The sequence below is a fragment of the Nycticebus coucang genome, chromosome 24 (genome assembly GCF_027406575.1).
Source record: "Nycticebus coucang isolate mNycCou1 chromosome 24, mNycCou1.pri, whole genome shotgun sequence".
In the NCBI taxonomy this organism is placed as follows: Eukaryota; Metazoa; Chordata; class Mammalia; order Primates; family Lorisidae; genus Nycticebus; species Nycticebus coucang.
The window spans coordinates 14,406,008-14,414,282 of NC_069803.1; positions in this window are offsets into that span (position 1 = coordinate 14,406,008).

The window sequence follows — 8,275 nt, forward strand, 5'->3', positions numbered from 1 at the left end:
GTTCATTTGTTCTTTACGAGGTTTTCATTTCTCATCCTTATCTTAAACATTGTTATTGTTATTTTAAGCCTTTTTAATTTTGTGAAGGCAAAAAAAATGGAAACCTAATAAACACATGCATATGTAAAAAAAAAAAAAAGAAAAAGAAAAAAAAAGAATCCCAGTAAGCAAGCTTGTTTGTCTGAATTCTTGTTTTTCCTCAGCATAAGAAACAATGAGATATGGGGTTGCTCCAGATACTTGTGACAAAGATGTTTAGGACTGTGGGGGTCATTTTCTATGGCAAGAAGGTGTGATTGTGCTAAGTACAGCATCTGATTGCATAGCCGACATCTGGGTTCCCTGGACTTCCAAGTTCATCATAAGGCTGAGTGAGAAACGAAGCAGAAATCACAGCAAGGCAGGAAGGAATTACCGCTGGGATTAGCGCCTGTGTAAACTGATTCCCTGGTCTTCATAGCTTTCTTTTCTGAAGAGGGGCCCTGTGGTAGTGTAAGTCATCTATGCCACCACAGCTTTTGAAATTAATACTGGGCCCCTAGCAACCAATTCAGAGGGCACAATTCTAGTAGCCCTATTAGTCTGGGCCTCAGATACTACCCAGCACAAACTTGCAGCCATCTGTAACAACTTTATCTTAAATGATCACATGACAAATTTTGGCAGGTCAGGATGGTCCACTAGATCAGTTTGCTGTGTCAAAGTAGCCTCATTGGCCCTATATTTTACTCTCTCTAAAGAACAAGGCCCTGAACACTGTTGATGGTGATTTGTGGTAAACCCAGTTCAGCAGGTTATAGAATAAAAATTAAACTGTGATCTTTCTCTGTTTTTAAATAGCACTGAAACAACCCAGACTGAACAAAGCCCCTCCAACGTAGCATTAGCTGTCTTTGCTGTCACAGCCCAGTAGCTGCTTTTCTAGCCGTGTGTGCCTGATATTGTAGAAACTAAATGAATAACTTTTGACAATCAATTTAAAGTAGCCCAGTCAACTCAGTATCTGATTTCTTTTTATAGAATTTATCACCCACAAAATATTGATATGGTCTCCCCCATTGCATCACCTTCTAAGTTTCAAAGATGAGCAGATTGCTAGTCTTGTTTGGGGGTAATTCTCTTGGAATAGTGCCTCGCTCATAGTAGGCCCTCAAGTATTTGTTACATAAATGAAGTTTTGTAAAATTTCTACATGGTAACACGAAAGGAGAGGAAAGCATACATTATTTTTGAAAAATTGTAATAAACATACCTAAAATGTACTTGGTGACCATTTTAGAGTGTACAGTTCAGAGATGTTAAGTTATTATTATTATATTATATTATTATATATGATATATTATATTATTATATTATTATTATACAACCAAGCTCCAGAATCTCTGTTCATCTTGCAAAAACAGAAAACTATATCCTTTAATCTGCTTCCGTCCCCCAAGCCTGTGGCAGTCACCGTTCTACTTTCTATCTCTTTGAATTCAGCTACTCTAGGTTCCTTATATAAGTAGAATTATACAATGTTCGTCTTTTTGTGACTAGTTTATTTCACCTATCATGATGTCGTCAAGGTCACCCCCGTGGTAGCGTATGTCCGAATGCCCTTCCTTTTTAAGGCTGATCAATATCCGATTGTCTGTATAGACCACAGTTTGTTTCACCAATTATCTGTCAGCGGCAGTGTTGCTTCCACCTCAATTATTTGACTATTGCAAATAATGCTGCTGTGATAGTACACATGATTTTTACTGTCTTATTTAATCTTCTATGTGGTGATTGGCCATTTAAAGCAGACATCCCTTTGCCAGCCCTCTCATGTGTATCAAAAGGCATCATAGGGTCCTATGCTATTAAATAAAAAGAGCTTCAGTTTTATCTTCTGGAGGCTTCCAACCTTCTGGGCTTAGCGTCCCAATGGCTCCCTTCACAAAGCGGGAAGGGTGGGGCTGGGGCTGTTTTCAGGAATCAGCTGCTACCTCTATCTCACCTTTTTTGCTTCTTTTCAACCCTGGCCATTCATGTTTCCTTTGGAGCAAATATATTTACCATGCTACACTATATAAAAGTTAAATTTTTTCTTTTTTTTTTTTGGTAGTTTTTTCCCAGGGCCGGGTTTGAACCCATCACCTCTGGTATATGGGGCCAGTGCCCTACTTGTTGAGTCACAGGCACTGCCCAAAGTTTAAAACTTTTTGATTTCAAAATTTGTCCTGATTGAAAAAACGAGAATAAGTCTTTTTTCAATTTATGTGGTAGAAAAAAGGTTAATGTTCATATCTATTGGACAAATCAATGAGAAGACTTAGTATCTGTGAAAGGTGGGCAAAGAATATGCACCGTCACAGAAGAAACAAACATCTAAGTATAAATCAAAGAGCCCTCTTATTTACATAAACACAAAATAGAACAAGGAGACACCATTTTTCTTAAGTTGGAAGAGTTAAAGGGAAAAGCATGCTACTCTGTTTTGGTCAGAGTTGGGGGAAAATCACTACTGGAGGTAAACAGTACCTTCATTGCAGAGGTGATGTTGTAATTTGTCATTAAAAACCTTAAATATGTGCCTTTCCTTTGATTTCAATTAACCTTTTAGGTATTTGCTCCAAGGAAGTAAACAAAATATGTAGAAAGACTTAGTATAAGGAAATTCACCATAGTAGCCTTTATAATAAGCAGGTTGAAAACAGTATGGCAGCTGGGTGCAGTGGCTCACACCTGTAATCCTAGTACCCTGGGAGGCTGAGGCAGGCGGATTGCTTGAGCTCACAAAGTTCAAGATGAGTCTGAGCAAGAGTGAAATCCTGTCTCTAAAAATTAGCTGGGCATTGTGGCGGGTGCCTGTAGTCCCAGCTACTCAGGAGGCTGAGATAAGAGGATCACTTGAGCCCAAGAACTTGAGGTTGCTGTGAGCTGTGATGCCATGGCAATCTACTGAGGGTGACAAAGTGAGACTCTGTCTCAAAAAAAAAAAAAATAGTATGGCAGTATGAAACCAATTAAATTAACAAAAAGAATATATCTGCATAGAAAATATATTAAAATGAGATATACCCAAATGTTAGCAGGGGTTGTACTGGAGTGGTGGAACTTAGAAACCTCCAGCTCTTGGGCTTAGGTGATTCTCTTGCCTCAGCCTCCCAAGTAGCTGGGACTACAGGTGCCCGCCACAATGCCTGCTATTTTTTTGTTGCAGTTTGGCTGGGGCTAGATTTGAACCCACCACCCTTAGCATATGGGGCTGTCGCCCTACTCACTGAGCTACAGGCACCGCCCAGAATTGACTATTTTCTTTGACCCTTTACACATTTTCTCTCCTCAGAGTTTAAAGATATGAAAAAGATTATTTTAAAAAGTCCGTGTCCAGTGAAGTTTCTCCATTTCTCTAATTTTGAAATGAAATCACACATTCTTATGATACAAAGTTTTCTTCTGTAATTGCGAATGTACGCTCTTTTGTGGCCATAAACAGGCCTAGTCTTGTGTGAAAAGCAGAAGAACCGAATTCTCCTTTGATGTAATTTTTAGTCGAGCCATTTGCAGAAATGCATGTACACTGAATGATGTGAATATGCGGTACATTCCAGGAAGAAAATAGAGTACTATAATTCCATATTTCTAATTATTTTTCACATTTACGCATGATATAAAATACTCTTTATATAGGAGCAAATAGAAATGGCAGAATTCAACATGCAAATCACTCATGATGATCACAGTTCAGATTTAGCATTGACTTTGAACTTGAAGAATATATTTGGCACGGGGGCTATAGACTGGTAAGCAAAATAACCATTCATTCAAGTTTCTTTGCACTCTTTCTTCTATTGAAAGTCATTTTTGGTATTGTGTTTGTAGTCCTGGTGAGCATAGCCTACTTAGAAATATTAAGAAACATAATTTCTCCCTTTGTTCCTGGAGCTCTGAATATGTTTTCCTGTGGTTGCTAAGCAGATAAAACAATTCTATGAATGACTGAACGTTCTGTTTACAATGTTATGCTGTGAGAATCCTGAATGTGAGTGAGATATGCATTGAACCTAGTAACACAGGCAAAAATTATATGTTGCTAGCTTATAAACTTCAAATAGGAAGCTTAAATTAGATTAAAGGGAAAATTTTAGCTCAAAGATACCAAATAAAACTATAAAGACTTTAAAGGGAACTACTATTGCTCCATCTCCTAAGTGTTCATTGTTTGGGGGGAAGTCAGAGCAAATAAATTTAACAAGCAGTTTTGAGTGACGGATCCTACAGACTCGGAATGAAGAGGAAGCGTAAAAAGCAGCATCTCCCTCCTTATTTTCAGGACATGATAATGCTTCCTCTCTGAACAATCATGGGGGCTCACACCTGTGGGTGGCAGGGGGCTGTTCATCTTCTACCAATTTATTGCCAAGTGTTGACAAGTGTAGAACTGTGCTGGGAAGTTCTTTCTCTTGTCTTGATGTTGTCATCAGCGATGTTTTTCACCCAGACAAAAAACGGTGTAGAATTCACTGGAACAACTGTGAGCAATAAAGGAGCTACACGTCTTTGACATCCACGTTCTGATTTCAAAAGCACATCTCAGAGACATACAGGAATGCATATTGCTCACTTTATAATTAGTGTAAGAGTTGTTTACATTTTAGTAGACATAAAATTAATGTCATAGAGACATTCCTAAGCATGAGCTGTTGAGAAAGACCATTTCCCCATATTTCCACCTTCTCTGCCACCTCCGTCTTGGAGATGCCATTCAAAATGGAACCTGCTAAACTTGCAGAACTTGTCAGTTGTTTGTGAAGCTCGATGCCATCACATAGGCATTTTATCAGACTTTCGGGTCCTTTCGATCAATAACAACACATAATTTTTTTCTTATATTTCAGATTAAGAACATGTAATGTTATAACTGACGGGGTGTACTATGGTTTCTGACTTCTTATGTGTCAGAAAGATTTGGGAAAACCCAAATGCTCAACAATAGGGAAATGAGCAAACCTACAATGGTCGGTCCAAATAAAACAATGTTGGAACTAGAAATTGGTAACATAGGCTTTAACTATCCTATTTTCCTGATGTGAATAGTGAGGTGCAGAGAAGAGAAGTGACTTTTGGACTGATGAAGTGAAGGTCATCAGCACCAACTCTCAATCTTTTTTTCAAGGAGTAGTTAGTTATTACTCAATAGTTTTGCCATAAGAATGAATGAGATAGGGGAGGCACCTGTAGCTCAGTTGGTAAGGTGCTGGCCACATACACTAAGGGTGGCGGGTTCGAACCCGACCCAGGCCAGCTAAAACAACAATGACAACTGCAACAAAAAAAATAGCTGGGCATTGTGGTGGGCGCCTGTAGTCCCAGCTACTTGGGAGGCTGAGGCAAGAGAATTGCTTAAGCCTAAGAGTTGGAGGTTGCAGTGAGCTGTGATGCCACAGCACTCTACCAAGGGTGATGTAGTGAGACTCTGTCTCCAAAAAAAAAGAAAATGAGTGAGATAACCTTTCTAAATTATATAACATATGGCTTGGAGGCTATAGCTCAGTGGTTAGGGTGCCAGCCACATACACCCGAGCTGGCAGGTTTGAATCCAGTCCGGGTCTGCCAAACAATAATGACAACTACAACCAAAAAATAGCCTGGCATTGTGGCAGGTGCCTGTAGTCCCAGCTGCTTGGGAGGCTAAGGCAAGAGAATCACTTAAGCCCAAGAGCTGTGACACCACAGCTCTCTACCCAGGGCGACATAGTGAGACTCTGTCTCCAAAAATAAATAAATAAATAAATAAATAAATAAATAAATAAATAAATAAAAAATCTATCTATCTATCTATAACATGTAAAATAGTCTTTTATTAATATCAAGAAACCTGGATTACTCTATATTTGAGTGATACCGAGTTTAAACATCCATATAATCTTCATCTGCTATTTTTAAAATTTATAATAAAAGTGGGAACCCACAAGTCTCAAGAGTTGTGTTAGAATGGTGTGTCCTATTGATGATGTGATTAGTGACTTGAAAAGGCAATATTTAGGTGTATCTAGTTTTCCTTAGCAATGGAATGTAAGATAAAGGGCCAGTATTTGATGTAGCATTAAAACAAGTATGTCCAGTCTATAAGCCAATGCAGGGCCTAGAGTCCTAAACTGTTGCCCTATTTGTGTTTAGATGGAGATATTCATTCTGTAAGTCAAATTCAAGTATTGAAAACCCAGACAATTTTAAAGTTGAGTTAGTTTTGCAGAAGAGGTTATGTAAAAATCTTAGAACTTGGTTCTGGCCAATTTTGATACAGAAGTCTAAAGCTAATTTAAAATATTATTTTTTCAGTTGCTGAAAATATAACTGAACATTTCTGAAAGTAGAACTTTTTATATTTACTTATTGCTTTCTTGGAGACAGGGTCTTGCTATATTGTACAAGCTGACCCTGAACTCTCTTGTGCTCTCTTGATTCTCTTGTGCTCAAGGAATCCTCCTCAGCCTCCTGAACAGCTGGGACTACAGGCACACGCCACCAAGGCAGGAGGAATATTTACATATAATTGGACAGTTCAAATATAAAATTCCAAATGGAAATAATAAACTGAAGCTGTTGAAAGAATATAAAAAGTATAGTGAGTAGAATAAGAAGAAAAGAAAATCAAAAGAAAGCAAACACATTAGGAACGGGAATCTCTTTTTAAGAAATCTAGAAGGATGGCCAATTGATGCCCTATGCTGTGATCAGATCCCAGCTACATGTTATTTGTTTTTAATTTCGGTATGTTTTAAATCTCTCAGACAATTGATTTTGTCAGAGTGTAATTCATGAACCATGAACTTAGTAATGATGTTGCTTGGCTGCTGACTCTGTTCTAAACGCTAGATTTAATTACTCCCTTTTTTTGCCTGGGGAAAGTCTGTGAATCCCATTGGGAGGTGGCTGGGTGGGTTGGTAGGGGATTCAACAGCTGTAGGACTCTTAGGAGGAGAAAGGACGTAGGATTCAGAGTCCTGGCTGTGCCACTCATTAGTCACATTACCTATGAAAAGTTATTTATTATATGGGCAATAAACCAACCTCATGGAGGGAAAAATGCTTATCTATCGTTGGTTAGGAGAGGAGGAAGTTTCTTAAGACAAGCCTACATCCTATGTGAATTTTTAACTGCTTGATAAGGTGAAAGTAAGGGAGAGGACATTGGTAAGAAATGACAGACAGGTGACAGGTTGGGCTAGTTTAAAATCTCATCACAAGAGACTTTAGAAAATTTGGCAATGGATTTTACTAACTAAATTGAATACGAGTAATCTTCACTATAGGTAGAGCACGATTTCTGTCTTAAAGTCATAGAATTCTAAATCAGTTGCCCTTTGCTGTATAAAAATTAAACCAAAATTGCATGCCCAGATGATGTTTTTTTATTTCTTTTGATTCTGTGGTTTGGCCGGGTGATGCTTCTGCTGGTCTTTCGTGGGCTTAGTCAGGTGATGGAGGTCAGCTGGCCATTGGGCTGGGAGCTGGGTGTGCCTGAAGGAATGTGTAAGAGGACAGTATGGTGTTATGGTCTCTCTCGCTCTAGGAGATAAAACCTACAGCTTTGCTTGGTGGTTCAGGGTTCTAGTAGGAAGAGAGGGCATCCCTAATGCATGAGCACTTTTCAATCCTGCTTGAGTTTGCTAAGTCACATGGTCAAGTTTAAAGGCTGTGGATAATCCAGGGCATGGAAAGAAAGAGCTGAGAACCAAACATATATGACAAGTATGTTCAACTGTCTTTGAATTGTAATATCAAACTATCCCCCATATACCTACCACCAAAGAATAGAATTCATATGGATCAGTGAAGTCTCATATGTATATATATAATTATGTATGCATTGTAATTTAGAATCTCCTAGTAGCAACATTGAAAAAGTAAAAAGCAACATGCAAAGTTGATTTTAATACTATATTTTATTGAACTTAATATATCTTAAATACTATCATTTCAACATGTACACAATATGAAACTTAGAGATTCTCCATTCTTTTCTTGTACTAAGGCTTTAACGTCTATGTGTATTTTATGTTTATGGCACACCTTATTTCAGTCTCATAGCATTGAACGTGTTCAGGAGCGTCGTGAGGCTGGTTGCCACAGCGATGGACAGCATAGATCTAGATGCCAACAGCCAGGGAAGAGGGAGTGTGAAGAGTGTATGTATGTAGGAGTCGGTATGCAGAACAGACAGCTCCCGGCAGCTGAGGGTGGAAGGTGGGGGACAGAGGCTTTGTATACGAAACAGAGGGAATGCTCACTATTAGAAAAT